A 15,357-nucleotide genomic window follows, 5' to 3' on the forward strand; every position below is an offset into this window, starting at 1 on the left:
TGGAATGAATTAAGTACTTAACCTGAGGTACCACTGTATATAGTCCATGTAATAAAATACTGGTGAGTTGTGAAACTGTGAGAAGCCACTGGCAACTAGGAATCAGCATATTTGTCAACGTTGGTTTCTCCCAGTTCCTCATTCCTTCTACCCCCTCCCGCATCTTAAGTTTGGTTCTGCACATTTCTACATCAGTTTGATAATGATGATGATGGTTTTAAAAAGTCCTCATGAAGATTCACTGGCATTGTAGTGCATTTTTCCTCTTATGACACATTTTGTTGTATTCTTGCAAAGCAATTTTCCTCAATATCATGTATTTTTGTATGTTGTTTCCACTAACATACGGCAGGGGAGCTAACTTGGGCCCCAGGTTACAGGTGCCCAGTGTGTGTGATGTCATGACACCATGTTGTGATGTCATGATGTTACATGCCCCCCAGCCTCGGACCCTAACTTCTGTTGGCACCAGAAGTCAGGTTCCAAGACCTCACAAGACCTTAACATCCAACGTGTTGGGAGCTCTGCGGTGTGGGTGCTGAGCACCCACAACAATTTTTTGTGGGTACTGAGGCACCCAGAGCCCCCTATACCTGGCACCCCATGGATATTTATGCATAGTTTACCCTAGTATATGCATTTTTGTATGTGTTACTTGCCTGGAGAACTGCATTGCAAAATTCAGAGAAGTGCAAATTTTGAAAGATGGCTGTTTTAGTTCAGATTGTGTGGTTTTTTTTAGTGTGAATTAAGTAGGTTTGCCTTTAAAGGCAAACTGAATTAGTTCCCCCCCCCCCCCAGGGATACAAGTGACACAAGAGTGGATGTGCAATAATACAGCCCCCCCCCATGAGGTGCTTGGCAATTTCTCATTTACTTGCACTTCCCTTGCAGATAAAGCAAACACAAACACAAACATACACACTTGATACAGTTTCCTCCCCTTGGGGAAATACGAATTCCCATTCCAACCTACAAACTTGTAGGCTCTCTCTGTGTATAGTGGTCTTAGATCTCAGCATCAAATAATCAAATTGAAGATTGTGGTTCGAGGACCCGACCTCCGCAATGTGAAATGAATACGCAAGGACACATGATATAAGGTTAATGGGCAAGAAAAAGGCCACAACTTTATTGATTACAGTAGTGAAAAGGTATTGGCTTAGGCATTGGATGTCTAAAGCAAGGGGGTTTATTCACCAGTAGGTGGAGCCTGTTGATGCTAATCCAACTATAGGCTCTCCCCTGATGTCACCGAGGGTCGTGCCATGGCCTCCCGCCAAGCAGGCATTGGACAGAGTACACGACCACCAGATTCCTTTAACGGAATACCCAAAAATTGAAGGCATAGGCGACGGCCACACCTAGCCCTTCGACACACCACAACACATTATTCCAATGCCTAACCTACCCACCAATACCACAAAAGTTGTGACGATTGCTACGGGGTAGGCGAAAAAACCAAAAAGCCTAATGCCAAATGGAAAAATTCCTACCAGGCCCCCTGGACAACCGGGGCGACCAACCTAAGGTCCATAGCAAGGCCAATGAACTAAGACCCTGAGCTAAAAGGGAGTGGAGGGTGGGTGACTCGCGACGAGACGACGGAGAAGAATGAGGCCGAGGAGAGGCTGGCGCCGCAACAAAAGGCTGCAGTAAACGCCCCCTCGGAGGCACCTGGTTGGGTGCCTGCCGAGGGGCGTGGGCGCCAGCCAGGTGAGAGGAGGAGCTCGGGCTCCCGCCCACAACCACTCCCCTCTCTTCCAGGGAGGAGAGTCTTTGTCATTGGGGTCCTTTGATATATCAGAGCACAGAATGCATTTTTAATAATAAATAATAATAATAATAATAATAATAATAATAATAATAATAATAATAATAATTGTAATGATAGCAAATGTTATCTTTGTTAAATGAATGTGGGTGTTCCTTAGCTGCTATTAGCCAGCACCGTCCCAGACAGCAGAGGGGGGAGGGGGGATTTCACTAGCCACTCTTGCATCTTAATTAGTCTAGAAAACTAGGTGGGTGTGAAGACCCTCTCCCAAGTCGATTTTCTTATCTTAGCTCTGAGGATCCTCAAGTGTATAAGAGAGGTTGGGAGGGAAGATCATTAATTGTGGGGGTTAACAAGGAGGAGTGATGCCCCTTTGCACATTCCCCCTCCCAAAGAAAAGAACTGGGTAGAGAGAGACAGAGAACAGGCAGGTGTCTCCAGATGCACAACAATTGTTGGCAAAAGTATTGCAGTGGACCTTGTTAGTGCAACAGGAGATGTTGAAGGAGGAAGATATGGTCACTGTGCCACGTTGCTTTGTCCCACAATCCAGGCTACTGTCACATGCTCCAGATGGGGCTGCCCTTGGGGAATGTTTGGAAACTGCAATTGATGCAGAATGCTGTCCCCTAATATAGAAAGTAGCCGAGGGTTCCTGGAAGAGGCAGGGCATAAGAACACAAGAAGAGCCCTGCTGGATCAGGCCAGGGATCTATCTGATACAGCTTTCTGTTCACGCAGTTGCCAACCAGATGTGTATGAAAAACTGGCAAGAAGGATGTTACACCCTTGTGCAAATTAATTGAAACAAACAATGTAGTTATTGTACAAAACTCACATATACATGTACAAAGCTCACATATACGTACATTAGTAACGAATATGACCTCCGCTATTTTTAAGCAGCATTTGAACACAGTTCGGCATGGAGTCTACTAGTTTCGAACCGTCACTGTTGATTTTCGGATCCCTGTACCACACTTGAATCAGCACCTGAATGAGCTTCTCCATAGTCGTACAGTCTACAGCACGGAGGCAACTTTTGCATATAGCCCACAAATTCTCAATAGGATTTATGTCCGGGGATTTCCCTGGCCAATTAAGTACCTGCATTTGCTGCTCTGTCATGAATTTCTTCACCACTTTTGATATGTGACAGGGGGCTAGGTCCTGCTGCAATATCCCAGTACCGTCAGGATACCACTTTCCCAGCTCTGGAATAACTCTTTCGTAGAACCCCAATATTGTAGCGAGCACATCATTCCTTCTGTGGGCTGCGGGCTCCTGACACCATAATGATCAACTGACTTTTCATGTTTGTTTTGAGTACAGGATTACGAGTAAGATAGAAAACATGCTTTGTTTCAATTAATTTGCAAAAGTGTGTAGGTGCACAGACCAGATGTGGCCCTCAGGGCCACTCTATCTGGACCTCAGGACTCTCCCCAATCATCCCTAAACGGCCTCGGTCCTGTATACCTGAAGGAGCATCTCCACCCCCATCGTTCAGCCCGGACACTGAGATCCAGCACCGAGGGCCTTCTGCCGGTTCCCTCATTGCGAGAAGTGAGGTTACAGGGAACCAGACAGAGGGCCTTCTCGGTAGTGGCGCCCGCCCTGTGGATCGCCCTCCCTTCAGATGTGAAGGAAATAAGCAGCTATCTTCTCTTTAAAAGACATCTGAAGGCAGCCCTGTTTAGGGCAGTTTTTAATATTTAATGATGTATTGTTTTTAACACTTGATTGGAAGCCGCCCAGAGTGGCTGGGGAAACTCAGCCAGATGGGTGGGGTATAAATAATAAATTATTATTATTATTATTATTATTATTATTATTATTATTATTATGCATCCCCTCCCCAGATTACACCCTTCAGCCTTGCTTCACACCTTCCTTGAGACTTTTTGCCCAGATGGAACGCACCCTTCAACTCTGATATTGCCTCTTTGCTTCCCTGGATGGAAGGTAGAGCTGTGGGCGTGTGTGTAGAAATTTGCAAAGGAAAAATTTACACCTCTTGCGCCACAACCATGTTTGCCACTGGCCCTGCTGACCAAGAGCATTTATTGCTTAAAAAGAGAAACAGAATTTTTATACAGCTTAACCATAAACCCTACTAAGCATTTTGCATAAAATATACATTAAAATAATCAATGAAAAGGCAGAAGTAAGAAAGAAGTTCACTTTTAGAAAATCAAAGAAACATAAGCAAAATCAGCAGGTGTCGAATGAACATTATAGGGCCCTTGTTAAAGTGCTCGACCCACAGATCAAAGTGATCAAGTGGTTCTTGAGAGGTTGCCAGAAGAGAATGTGGCTGGAAAAGATTCCTCACCCGTAACTTATGAGGATCACCTGCTTTTCTGGCTGAGCTATAATAAGCCAGTTAAACGATAACACTGAAAGCAAAGTAAACCCCATCTTCACAAGGCCTTTTTTTAAAAAAAGCTATCCATAATAAGCAAAACTGCTTGACAGGAATCTGAAACTAGGATCTGATTTCTCCTCCACCTGTGTCTGAAAACAGAAAACGAAATAATAAGAGGTGGAGGTGTCTGTTTGATGGTTGCTACATCCCTTTATTCTCCAGAACTGAGCCAGATCACTTTGGTACTTTGGTGCTTTGCTGAATCTCCTAACAATAGTGCAAGCGCTTTGAACTTGTGAGAGTTTCAGAGCCACGCTGCATGAAGGGGAATGATTTGATGCCATTCACATCTGAAGGCACATGTGTACAGAAGGGGGGGCAGGGGACACATGAAAGAAACCTTACCCTCAGGTCAACATCATTCTATGGGGTAAGCTGCCTTTGAAGCTTGGCTTCCTAAGTTTGAACTATTGATTTGGACTAAACAGCCACACTTTCATCTAAAAAAGGAGAGAGCTGCACGTTCATTCCTCTACATGCTGAAAGAAGGTTCAGACTGGTGCAGAACCATCGGGACAAGTTCTAACTAGGGATGGATAAATGTCTCTTTTTTCCCCAATCCCCCCTCCAAATCTCAAGTTCAATTCTGCACATTTCCGCATCAGTTTGCAATTTATGTTTTGAAGAAACACACTCCTGAAAATTCGTCATTTTACTGTGAATTTCTCCCGATAACCAAGATACACATTTTGCAAAATGATTTCCTGCTATGTAATGCATTTTGCTATTTCCAGAACTATTTGGATTTTGATATTTTCATCTTACGATATATGCATACTAGCACACATTACTAGGCTAGAAAACTGCATTGCAAAATTCAGGAAACGTGAATTTTGAAGGGTGGCTGTGTTTTGGTTCATGTATAGTTTCTGAAAGTGTGGATTAGGTAGGTTTACCTTTAAATGAAACCTGAACCACATTTTTCCTCCATCCCTAGTTCTCCCTCTCTGTTCTCCACTCAGCTTCCTTCAACACCCATAATTTCAAACCACATAAGAAGTTCTCATAATAGAATCGTAGAATTGTAGAGATGGAATGGATGACCAAACAGTAATGCGAGAATCACAGCTAAATAATCCCTGGCAGATGGCCATGCAATTTCTGCTTAAAACCTCCAGTGAAGGAGAGTCCACCACCTTCTGAGGTAGTCTGTTCCACTGTTGAACAGGTCTTATAATCAGAAAGTTATTCCTAAGGTTTAGTTGGAATTTCCCTTCTTGAAACTTAAATCCATTGGTTTGGGTCCCACCCTCTGATGCAGCAGGAAACAAGCTTGTTCCATCTTCTAAGTGACAGCCTTTCAAATATATGAAGATGGCTTTCATATATATCACTTCTCAGTCTTCTCCTCTCCATACCCAACTCCCTCAATAGATTCTTATAAGGCTTGGTTTCCAGACCCTTGATCTCCTCCTCCTCCTCCTCCTCCATCTTCTTATTTTATTTATACCCTGCCCATCTGACTGGGTTTCCCAGCCACTTTGGGTGGCTCCCAAAAGAATATTTAAAATACAATAAAACACGTTGACCATCTGCCTCTGTACGCATTCCAGCTTGTGAATACCCTTCTTAAACTGTGGTGCCCAGAACTGGACAAACTTCTCCAGGTGGGGTCTGAACAAGGCAAAATAGAGTGGTACTAATACTGCCTTAGATCTGGAAACTATGATGCAGCCTAGAATTGCTTAAGCTTTTTACCCTTTCCCCTGCTGCTGGTGCTGAAGCATCACAGTGATGTCTCCAGTTGCTCACATTACTGCTGCCTCCCAGGAGGGAAAGGGGGAGGTGGTGGCAGCACAGTTGGTGTGGTCCAAACACAGCAGCAGAGCCAATCCAGTGCTGCCACCCGTCTGTTTGCACCACACTGTGACCAACAACCTCTACTGGCTACATCTCTACAGAGCTGCACAAAAGGGAATTCTGCAGACTGAAGTTTCCTGCTGTTGTTGCAGCATTCTGACCTGGAAACTCTGAAAGTCAGCTGCGGTAGAGGGGCGGGGATAGCAGCACGAGGTGCTGAGGCCAAGAATTAGTGTAAGGAGGGAGACGTTCATTCATATATTGATCTGAGTCAAGCAGGCAAGTCATGGGCTGCCATCACCTTGAACACATCTATTGTAATGCTTAATCTTCTTCCATGCTAATATTTCCAGCCTCCTTAGTTCACCCCGCCCCAGACATCCAGAATACAGCTGCACTGTCAATACTCATTAGGATCCCACCACAGAGAACTGTCTCGGCTGATCTGTTTAATCGCTCTCCTGGCCACATTTAGCCTCTATCCCTCTTGCAAGCTGATGATTTATTATCCTTGCTAATTGTCTATTGTCTCGCCATCAACTTGTTAGCTGGCAATGGGTAATTCCATACCTCTCTTTTACAAACCTGGAACCTTGCAAGATGCTGTCCCAAGCTGAGGAACTGGGAAGAGGCAAACTCTGCCATCCACTGGGATGGAAATAACCTGGGTTTTCCTAATTGGAACGTAGAACTTCATCCCTCACCTTTTTTTTTCTTCCTGCCTGGCTTATCCTGCTCAGCACCACCTGTGATCTGGTCTGCTGGGTACCTTCTGCATCAAGTTAACAGATTTAACAGCTAAGTCACAGGATAGTCACGCTCTCAGTATTAAACGCCTTGGCGTGCTGTGTGTAATCCCATGCCAAATCAAACATGGCACACTGCCCTGCAGATAAATGTTAGGGCATTACGTGGAATTTAAAGTCATAGGAGGCTGCCTCATACCAAGACTGACCAACATTCTGTCTAGCTCAGCATCCTCCACGTTGACTCCTAGTAGCTTTCCAGGGTTTCAGGGATGGGTCTCTCTCACCCCTATCCTGGGGATTGAACTTGAGACCTTCCACATGCAAGGCAGACGCTCTGTCACTAAGCTGGAAAACACAGGTAGACAAAATGCTGTTGCACTCAGGTCCTGCTTGCAGGTTCCCCACAGGCACCTGGGTGGCCACTGTGAGAACAGGATGCCAGACTATATGGGCAAGTTGTTCTTCTGTTCAAGTAGCAGAATTTTTGGAAACAGAAAGCTGGCAGCCACAGCTGATAGGAAATGTGAGACCTAGTCAGCTCCATGGGGAAGGGCTGTGTCATTTGCCCCTAGATTCTCACCTGCAGGAAGGAAGGTTCTGTCATTAGAAGGCTGGTATATCCTGGCTTAAAAAGGCCGCGGGTGGCGCTGTGGGTTAAACCACAGAGCCTTGGACTTGCCGATCAGAAGGTCGGCGGTTCAAATCCCTGCGATGGGGTGAGCTCCCATTACTCGGTCCCTGCTCCTGACAACCTAGCAGTTCAAAAGCACATCAAAGTGCAAGTAGGCAAATAGGTACCGCTCCGGCGGGAAGGTAAACGGCATTTCTGTGCGCTGCTCTGGTTTGTCAGAAGCGGCTTAGTCATGCTGGCCACATGACCCGGAAGCTGTACACCGGCTCCCTCAGCCAATAAAGCAAGATGAGCGCCGCAACCCCAGAATCGGCCATGACTGGACCTAATGGTCAGGGGTCCCTTTACCTTTACCTTTATATCCTGGCTTAGCTTAATAATGATGCAGCCACATAGAAAATGGGTCCCATTTTGTGGGGTTCCATAGAATGAAAGGGGGGAAAGAGTGGTGGAGGGCATTCTCCACCTGACAAAAGTGGCCAAACTCATAAAAGGTCTTGCCTGAGAGACTGGGATGAGACAGAGCACGTAAAGTAACATTTATTTATTTATTTGTTTGCTACATTCATGTGCCACTGATAGGCTGATAGAGGGGCTTTCGCTGTTTCACTTTGTCCTCTGATGCTGTGAGGCAGAAAGTCTACTGGGAGATGAAGAACCAATTGGCAATTAGTCATAGCTAGTCCAGTGATGGGGGCCTAAGTGTCTCGCCTTTACCTTCGAAGCAAGTAGTCTAGTGAAATGGTGGGGATAGGGGTAAGGCGTTTGTTCACACCTCCTGCACAGGAAGTGTGGGTAAATGTACAGTATTAACCACTTCTGTGGGTCATTGTGTGAGCAAAGGTTAAATGTGGGATGAGATTGAGTTTTCCTCATCCCTCCCCCCTCATTTTCCTTGTGTAACGTGACTACTGAATTTTAATACTTTGTTGGAAGCCGCCCGGCCAGATGGGTGGGGTATAAATAATAATAATATATTATTATTATTATTATTATTATTATTATTATTATTATTATTATTATTAATTAATTAACTGCAATCCTGAAGCCACACTGGCAGCCTTTTTTCACTGAAGCGCATTGAACAAATGACTTGAGCAGCCAATGGAACAAAACAATGTGAACGTGGCTATTCGTTTAGCCAAAAAATGATTATGGTTTGAACTTGTCTCAGTTTCAAAGCCCCTAGCAAACCACGGAAAGCACACTCCAAGTAGAATTTTGTGTAAGAGTTTCCAAATTTGACTGAAATGGAATGTTTTGTGGAGCATCCTCCTTCCCCAGCCCTCCCTGCTCCGCTCCTCTCCCCACTTCTGAACGGCAAGGTTTGAATAATGACGACTTTGCTCAACGCAGGAAGATTTCCATCAGCTTTCCTCAGCTTGGGTAATCACAGTACAGATATACGAGATTCCTGTGTAATAAATGGCCATAAGGGCATTACATAAATCTCCTTATGTTTGAAAAGGATAAATGTAAAGCAAACATCTCATAACTTAGTTGTATCATTAGCTATAAATAGAAGAGAGAGAGAGAGAGGAAGGAAGCACATGAGATACACGCACTTTTTGCTACACCTGTGAGGGATGGCAATGAATTCAAAGGATGGGTAGGTCAGGCAGTTTACATGCTGTGGTCAACCCTGATTGAGCTATTGGCTGTCACAATTGGACTGGGATTGGAACAGGGAGTCTTGGAGTCCCAGATCCAACTGTAGACCACTCCAGGGTGGTTTGGAAGTCCCCCAAAAGTCCAGAACAGGGGTTCCCAATTAGCTAATTACTGATGACCCCCTATTTCCAGGCCACGGACCCATTACTTTTGAAATTTTGATAACTCTATGGTAGTTACCTGTGCAAAGCAATTTTTTAAAGAAAATGTGGGGTGGCCCCTAATATTCAAAGGATTTTAGTTATTCTAAAAAACAAATATGTGATGTTAGTACAAACTGCCTACCCCTGGGCAGTAGGAAATACTTGTCTCTATTGCTCCACTACAATTGATTTTAAGAAAGCAATTGTGTCCCTAATTTGCAAGTGTTCTATATGCAGAAGGCTATTTATATGAGAGCAAATTCAACCATGCGATTCCTTACTTGTAATCTGAGATGGTATATCTTAGCAAAACTTTGCAGCATATGGTTCTGCTAACTGAGGGATCTTGCGCCCTCAAAACACAGGTGAAGGTTTGGTCAGAGCTTGCTAAAGTATTGGTGAAGACTGAGTAGAAAACAGCTGGAATTTTGTACTGTTGGTACAAAAGTAGTAGTAGTAGTAATTTACCTATTTATCTACTTGCACTAGCGTGCTTTCGAACTGCTAGATTGGCAGGAGCTGGGACAGAGCAACAGGAGCTCACCCCGTCACGGGGATTCGAAATGCTGACCTTCTGATTGGCAAGCACAAGAGGCTCACTGGTTTAGACCACAGCACCACTGCTGCAGCAGCGGGAAGGTACATGGTATTTCCGTGCGCTCTGGTTTCCGTCATGGTGTTCCATTGCGCCAGAAGCGGTTTAGTCATGCTGACCACATGACCCAGAAAGCCATCTGTGGACAAACACCAGCTCCCTGGTCCTGAAAGTAAGATGAGCGTCGCACCCCATAGTTGCCTTTGACTGGACTTAACCGTCCAGGGGTCCTTTACCTTTTACCTAGTAGTAATTTATTCTTATTATTTAGTGCCCAAGTTTCATCCCTGGCTCAAAGAAATTAGTTAAATAAAATAATATTAGTTAAATAAAATACTTATTTGGAGTGAAGTCTTTATTCTTGCTGATTACCCATTTTATTTATCAGGATTCTGCCGTGCATCTGTTTCCTCCCACCCCAAATGTAGCCACATAGCTTCCCACAGAAAACAAGAAAACAACATCCATTCAGGCTGCCTTTTGCACTAAACAGGCCTAGGTGATGTATTGATACATCACTCAGGACTGGTATGAACCAGGCAAAAGAACTCAAAGAGGAAGTAAAGCAAGGCTAGTGAGAAGGGTGACTTGGAGACAGTCCCAAGGGTCAGACAGGGAGGCTAGAGTGCTGCCTTTGGTCCCTGGGTTTAATGTTCACCATCCCTGATGCAGAGTATTCTATAAAGTGGTAGTATTCTCTCTTCCTTTCCCGCTCCCTCTCCTGCTCTCTCACCACCTACATTTCATCCTCAGCTTTGCTAGTATCAAGAACACCACATTTTTCTTTACATCTGTTTTCTATCTGACTAAGACGCCATGCATTCTGATTAATCCTAGAGGCAGACCAAAATAGCAAGTTGGGTTCTGCATTTCCAAAGGGAGAATGCCCATTGCTGCTGCGTCCAGCAAAGCCTTTCTACGAACAGACTCCTTTTTTGTGTACTTAGCATGGAGTGAAACACAAGAACGTAATGTCATTGGTTCATCCAGTTCAGTACTGTCTACACTGACTGGCAGTGTCTCTCCAGGGTTTCAAACAGAAGACTTTCCCTGTCTTAGCTGAAGATGCCAGGAATTGAGCCTGGGACCTTCTGCATGCAAATTACACGATCTGTTGCTGAGCTATGAAGCTTCCTAAGAAGATAACGTGAGATTCTAGTCCTTGTGGATCTGAATAAAGGGCAGAATGCAATAGGAACATAGGAATGTCAGGCCACTGGTTCATCTACCTAATTTTTTCCACTGTCATCTGCCATTATGGGGCAACATCTTGTACCTAATCCCATGTAAGATCTGCTGTCATTGGGAAATGGTATCAACCCAAATGTCAAGCACAAAGAGTTGGTCTTCTTTTGTATGACAGGAGCAAGACAAATACAGTGGAACCTCGGTTCTCGAACAACTCTGTTGAATGATTTGGAAACCGAAAGTCGGAAACCCGGTAGTAATTGCTTCCATTTTTTAATGTGCCTCGAAAGTCAAACGGCTTCCACTACATGTTTTTCCCATTTTTTTCAATGCATTTTGCCAACAACCCATTGATCCTTGGTTTTCGAACGTTTTGGAACAGTCTTCTGGAACGGATTACGTTCGAAAACCAAGGTTCCGCTGTAGTTGCTTTCAACTGGGGAAAAAACCTCCTGCCACAGAAGCTTGGATCGAATACATGTAAAATATAGTATTTTCTTATCTCACCATTCTTCTAATTTTCTCATCTTTACAATTTTAAATTCACATTTGCATATCAGCTGGCAATTTATTTCTGGTTTGCTTTTTTTGTTTTAAAAAAAGCCTTCATGAAAATTCATCATCATTTTTGTGCAAATTTCCATGAACAATGAACAAATGCATTGCTACCTCCACTCCCCCCCCCCCCCGGGCTTTAAATTGCTTTTATATATTGCATTTTACCTTCTCAAGTTGCACTGAGACTTTTTACTGTGAAAAGTGACTGATAAATGTACCGTATATATTTTTTTTTGTTTGACATGCTCAGTAACATGAACATTTTTTAAAGGCACACTTTATCCTAGTATATGCATTTTTTTTTAATACATCACTTGGCTGGAAAACTCCACAGCAAAATTTGAAGAAGCAAGCTTTTCAAAGGGTGGCTGCAAGTTGTTTGCATATTGTTTCAGGAAGTGAAAATTAAGGAGGTTCTTCTTTCAGCGCAAACAGAAATGAATCTCTCCCCCACATGTATTCATGGGGGAATGCCAGATAAGGAGTAAAAACCTAGAGCAATGTCCGTTTTAGGATGCTGATGTAAGAGCAGCACAATGTTTAGTCCAGTCTCCCATTGCACCATTTCTTTTTGTGTATCTTTGTGTAAATGCTTTTTATTAACTTATTATTACAGCACATACACACATGACACTTAGAAAACAAACTACAAAAGAAAACACAAAATAAATGATAAACATATATGCATAAATCCGCTAGTATCTGCACAAGGACTTATGTTATCCAATCTTTAGTTCTTATTCTATTCTAATAGACCTCCTCCTCAACGCAGGTCTGATTTTAAACTCGATAAACTGTTTCACTGCACCATTTCTAAAGGTTGCACCAGAAGTCTTTAAAATCAGCCTCAGACGTTCCACTCAGCTGGCAGGTGTCACGCAGATTATCTCATCAACGTAACCAAAGCTGCTTCCAGGACAATCAGTTTCCTTTCCTTCCCCCATATTTTTACAAGGTTGGAGACAAATAATACCTCCCCCAAGAGCTGAAAGTGATATGCAGTTGTGCACACATGGATTCTTTTCTGTGACGTGGCGGAGCAGGTCTTACAAGGCTTCTCTGAGTATTTTACAAACCTGCAGCCCTGATCTGACCTCAGGTTATAGCAGGGCAAACATAGGAATTTGCCTTATATTGAGCCAGGTGATGGGTCTACCTAGCTCAGTACTGTCCACAGACAGGCAGCAGCTCGCCAGGTCCTTTCCAGCCCAACTTAAAAATCCAGCACTGAGGGCCTTCTGCCGGTTCCCTCCCTGTGAGAAGTGAGGTTACAGGGAACCAGACAGAGGGCCTTCTCGGTAGTGGCGCCCACCCTGTGGAACGCCCTCCCATCAGATGTCAAGGAAATAAGCAGCTATCTTATTTTCAAAAGACATCTGAAGGCAGCCCTGTTTAGGGAAGTTTTTAATATTTAATGCTGTATTGTTTTTAACACTCGATTGGGAGCTGCCCAGAGTGTCTGGGGAAACTCAGCCAGATGGGCGGGGAATAAATTTATTATTATTATTATTATTATTATTATTATTATTATTATTATTATTAGCAGAATGTCAACAGCAGTGGCCAAACTTGGTCACTTGGTGCTGACAAGAGTACTGGGAATGGTGGCAAATTAATGTATGGTGCAGGGCTAGGCAATAGGAGTGTACTAGCAACTGCCCAGTGCGGCAACCTACTGACACTGGATTTCGTGGAACCTAATCTAGAACATCATGGACACACACACACAGACACACACACACACACACACACACACACACACACACACAGGCTTTATAATCTTTGTCAGTCACAGAACATAGCAGTGATGGCACCTACAAGAGTACTACGCCTGTGGCTTCCCTAAGCCTGGTATAAGCCAGTGTGGTGTAGTGGTTAGAGTGTTGGACAAGGGACCTTAGAGACATAGGCTCAAGCCCCTGTTTGGTCATGGAGCTCACTGGTCGGTGACTTTGTTTTTTTTTTCATTTTTTTAAAAGAAATATTTATTAAGATTTCACAAAGACAAATATACAAAAACACATTATAAAATAAAAAAAGTAAACATACAGAAAAAATAAGAAAAATTAAAAACAATTATTTTTCATAACTTAAAACTCATTTGCTTGTTTCTTTGACTTCCTCACACCTCCCCTTCTTGTATTCCCATTTAAATAATCAAATCAGCAAATCCTTACCCTCTTTCATTTATCTTATCTCTATAACTTAACATTTTATAACTCAGTATTTTCATCCATTATCAATTCATTTTTGCATATTCTTATTAACTTTGTTGCTAGTACCACTTATTTCCAATCCAACACCATTTTAGTTATTTTTTTTTACCTATTTATACCCTTCTTCCATATTCTTAAAGCATTACAGCTGGAAACCACTTAATTTCTATCCAACATCATTCTAACATTCATTAATACTGGTCGGTGACTTTGGGCCAGTCACTGCCTCTCAGTCTAGGCTGTTGTGGAGTTTAACTGAATAGTAAAACCATGTACACCACCTTGAGCTGCTTGGTGGAAAAAAGTTGCATATAAATGCAAGAAATAAAAGAAACAACAAAATAAAAAATGGCCTTCTAATCTTCACAGTCAGTGGAGCAGCACTCCTGGCTAGTGAACTTCAGATTCTGGCTCAAATCCTTATTCTAGTAAGTGGCGCCAGGGCAGCAACATAATGGTAAATTTTGAAGCTGCTTATTTTGGAGGTGTTTCCCATGATAGCTCCTATGACTATGCCCCCAAGGAGAGTCCGAAATGCAGGCAGCTCTCCCTCCCCTATCTATATATCCACACACACATACAGTATATACCGCAATGCCCAATTTATTAGTACCAGCATGAGTGCAATCTTATGCATAGTTTCTTTGGAGGAAATTCCACTGAACTCAGTGCTGTACAAAGCACATTGACCTTTCAACCAAATAAGGACTTTGGCAAGCTGGAAATGAAATTGTCTGCTTTTAATTAGGAATGAAAACAACCTTGCAAAGAAGTGCAGTCATTTAAACCATTAGTGGGAACCAGGGACACCTTTAAAGAAAAGGAAGGGCGTATCCAATCTCTGCTTGATCATTTCCCCCCCCCCCTTTTCACTGCCTTCTTCAATGTTAAGCTGTCACAAACAAACTTGAAAGCCTTGTTATCACCTCATTTGGTCGACAGAGCAGGCGGGGCCCATCAGTTACCCAAGCATTCCAGCAGAAGATGTCTTTAACCCTGCTCTGAAAAATGTCCCAGAGCTGCATTCATATTCACCTACATCGGGGTTTTTGGGCTAGAACCATAGCCACTGGTCAAGATTCAGGCATGCCAACTCACTAATTGGCCCTGGCTGTGACAGTCTACAAACTAGAAGCAACAATAGCAAGATCATAATCCTTCAACTCTCTTTTAGAAATTATTTTCTGTTTCTAGCCTCCGGAGGGCTATCTGCCCCAAAAAGCTATGTCCCCCCTCTCCACTATGATCTGTCCTGCATTAATGTAATTCATATAAGCTTGAGACATAAATATGTTCATGTGTGGAATCCTTGGGGAAACCTTCAGTTGCCTAAAGCACTGGAAGAGCAGTTGTGACCTTTATCTCAAACATCCCTTGACTGTAAAGCATAGAAATCAAAGGAAAAATACATAAATAAAGCTTGCCCAATATTTTCGGTTAAAGTTTTCATCTGGGAAGCAGAAACCTAGGAAGATGTCTCGTGCAGAGTCAGGTTATTGGTCCATGTAGCTCTGCACTGTCTCCACTGACTGACAGTGGCTTTCTGGGTTTCAGACGAAGCACATTCCCAGCCCTACCTGGAGATTCCAAAGATGGAACCT

The 15,357-nt window shown here is 43.3% G+C and overlaps 1 protein-coding gene across 1 annotated transcript in view; it reads right to left on the reverse strand.

The window, feature by feature from the left end:
• TMEM132C (transmembrane protein 132C) overlaps window positions 1-15,357 on the reverse strand; it is a 257,003-nt gene that overhangs the window by 155,665 nt on the left and 85,981 nt on the right. The window lies entirely within an intron of this gene.

Source organism: Podarcis filfolensis (assembly GCF_964270895.1).
Source record: "Podarcis filfolensis genome assembly, chromosome: 16".
Lineage (NCBI taxonomy): Eukaryota > Metazoa > Chordata > Lepidosauria > Squamata > Lacertidae > Podarcis > Podarcis filfolensis.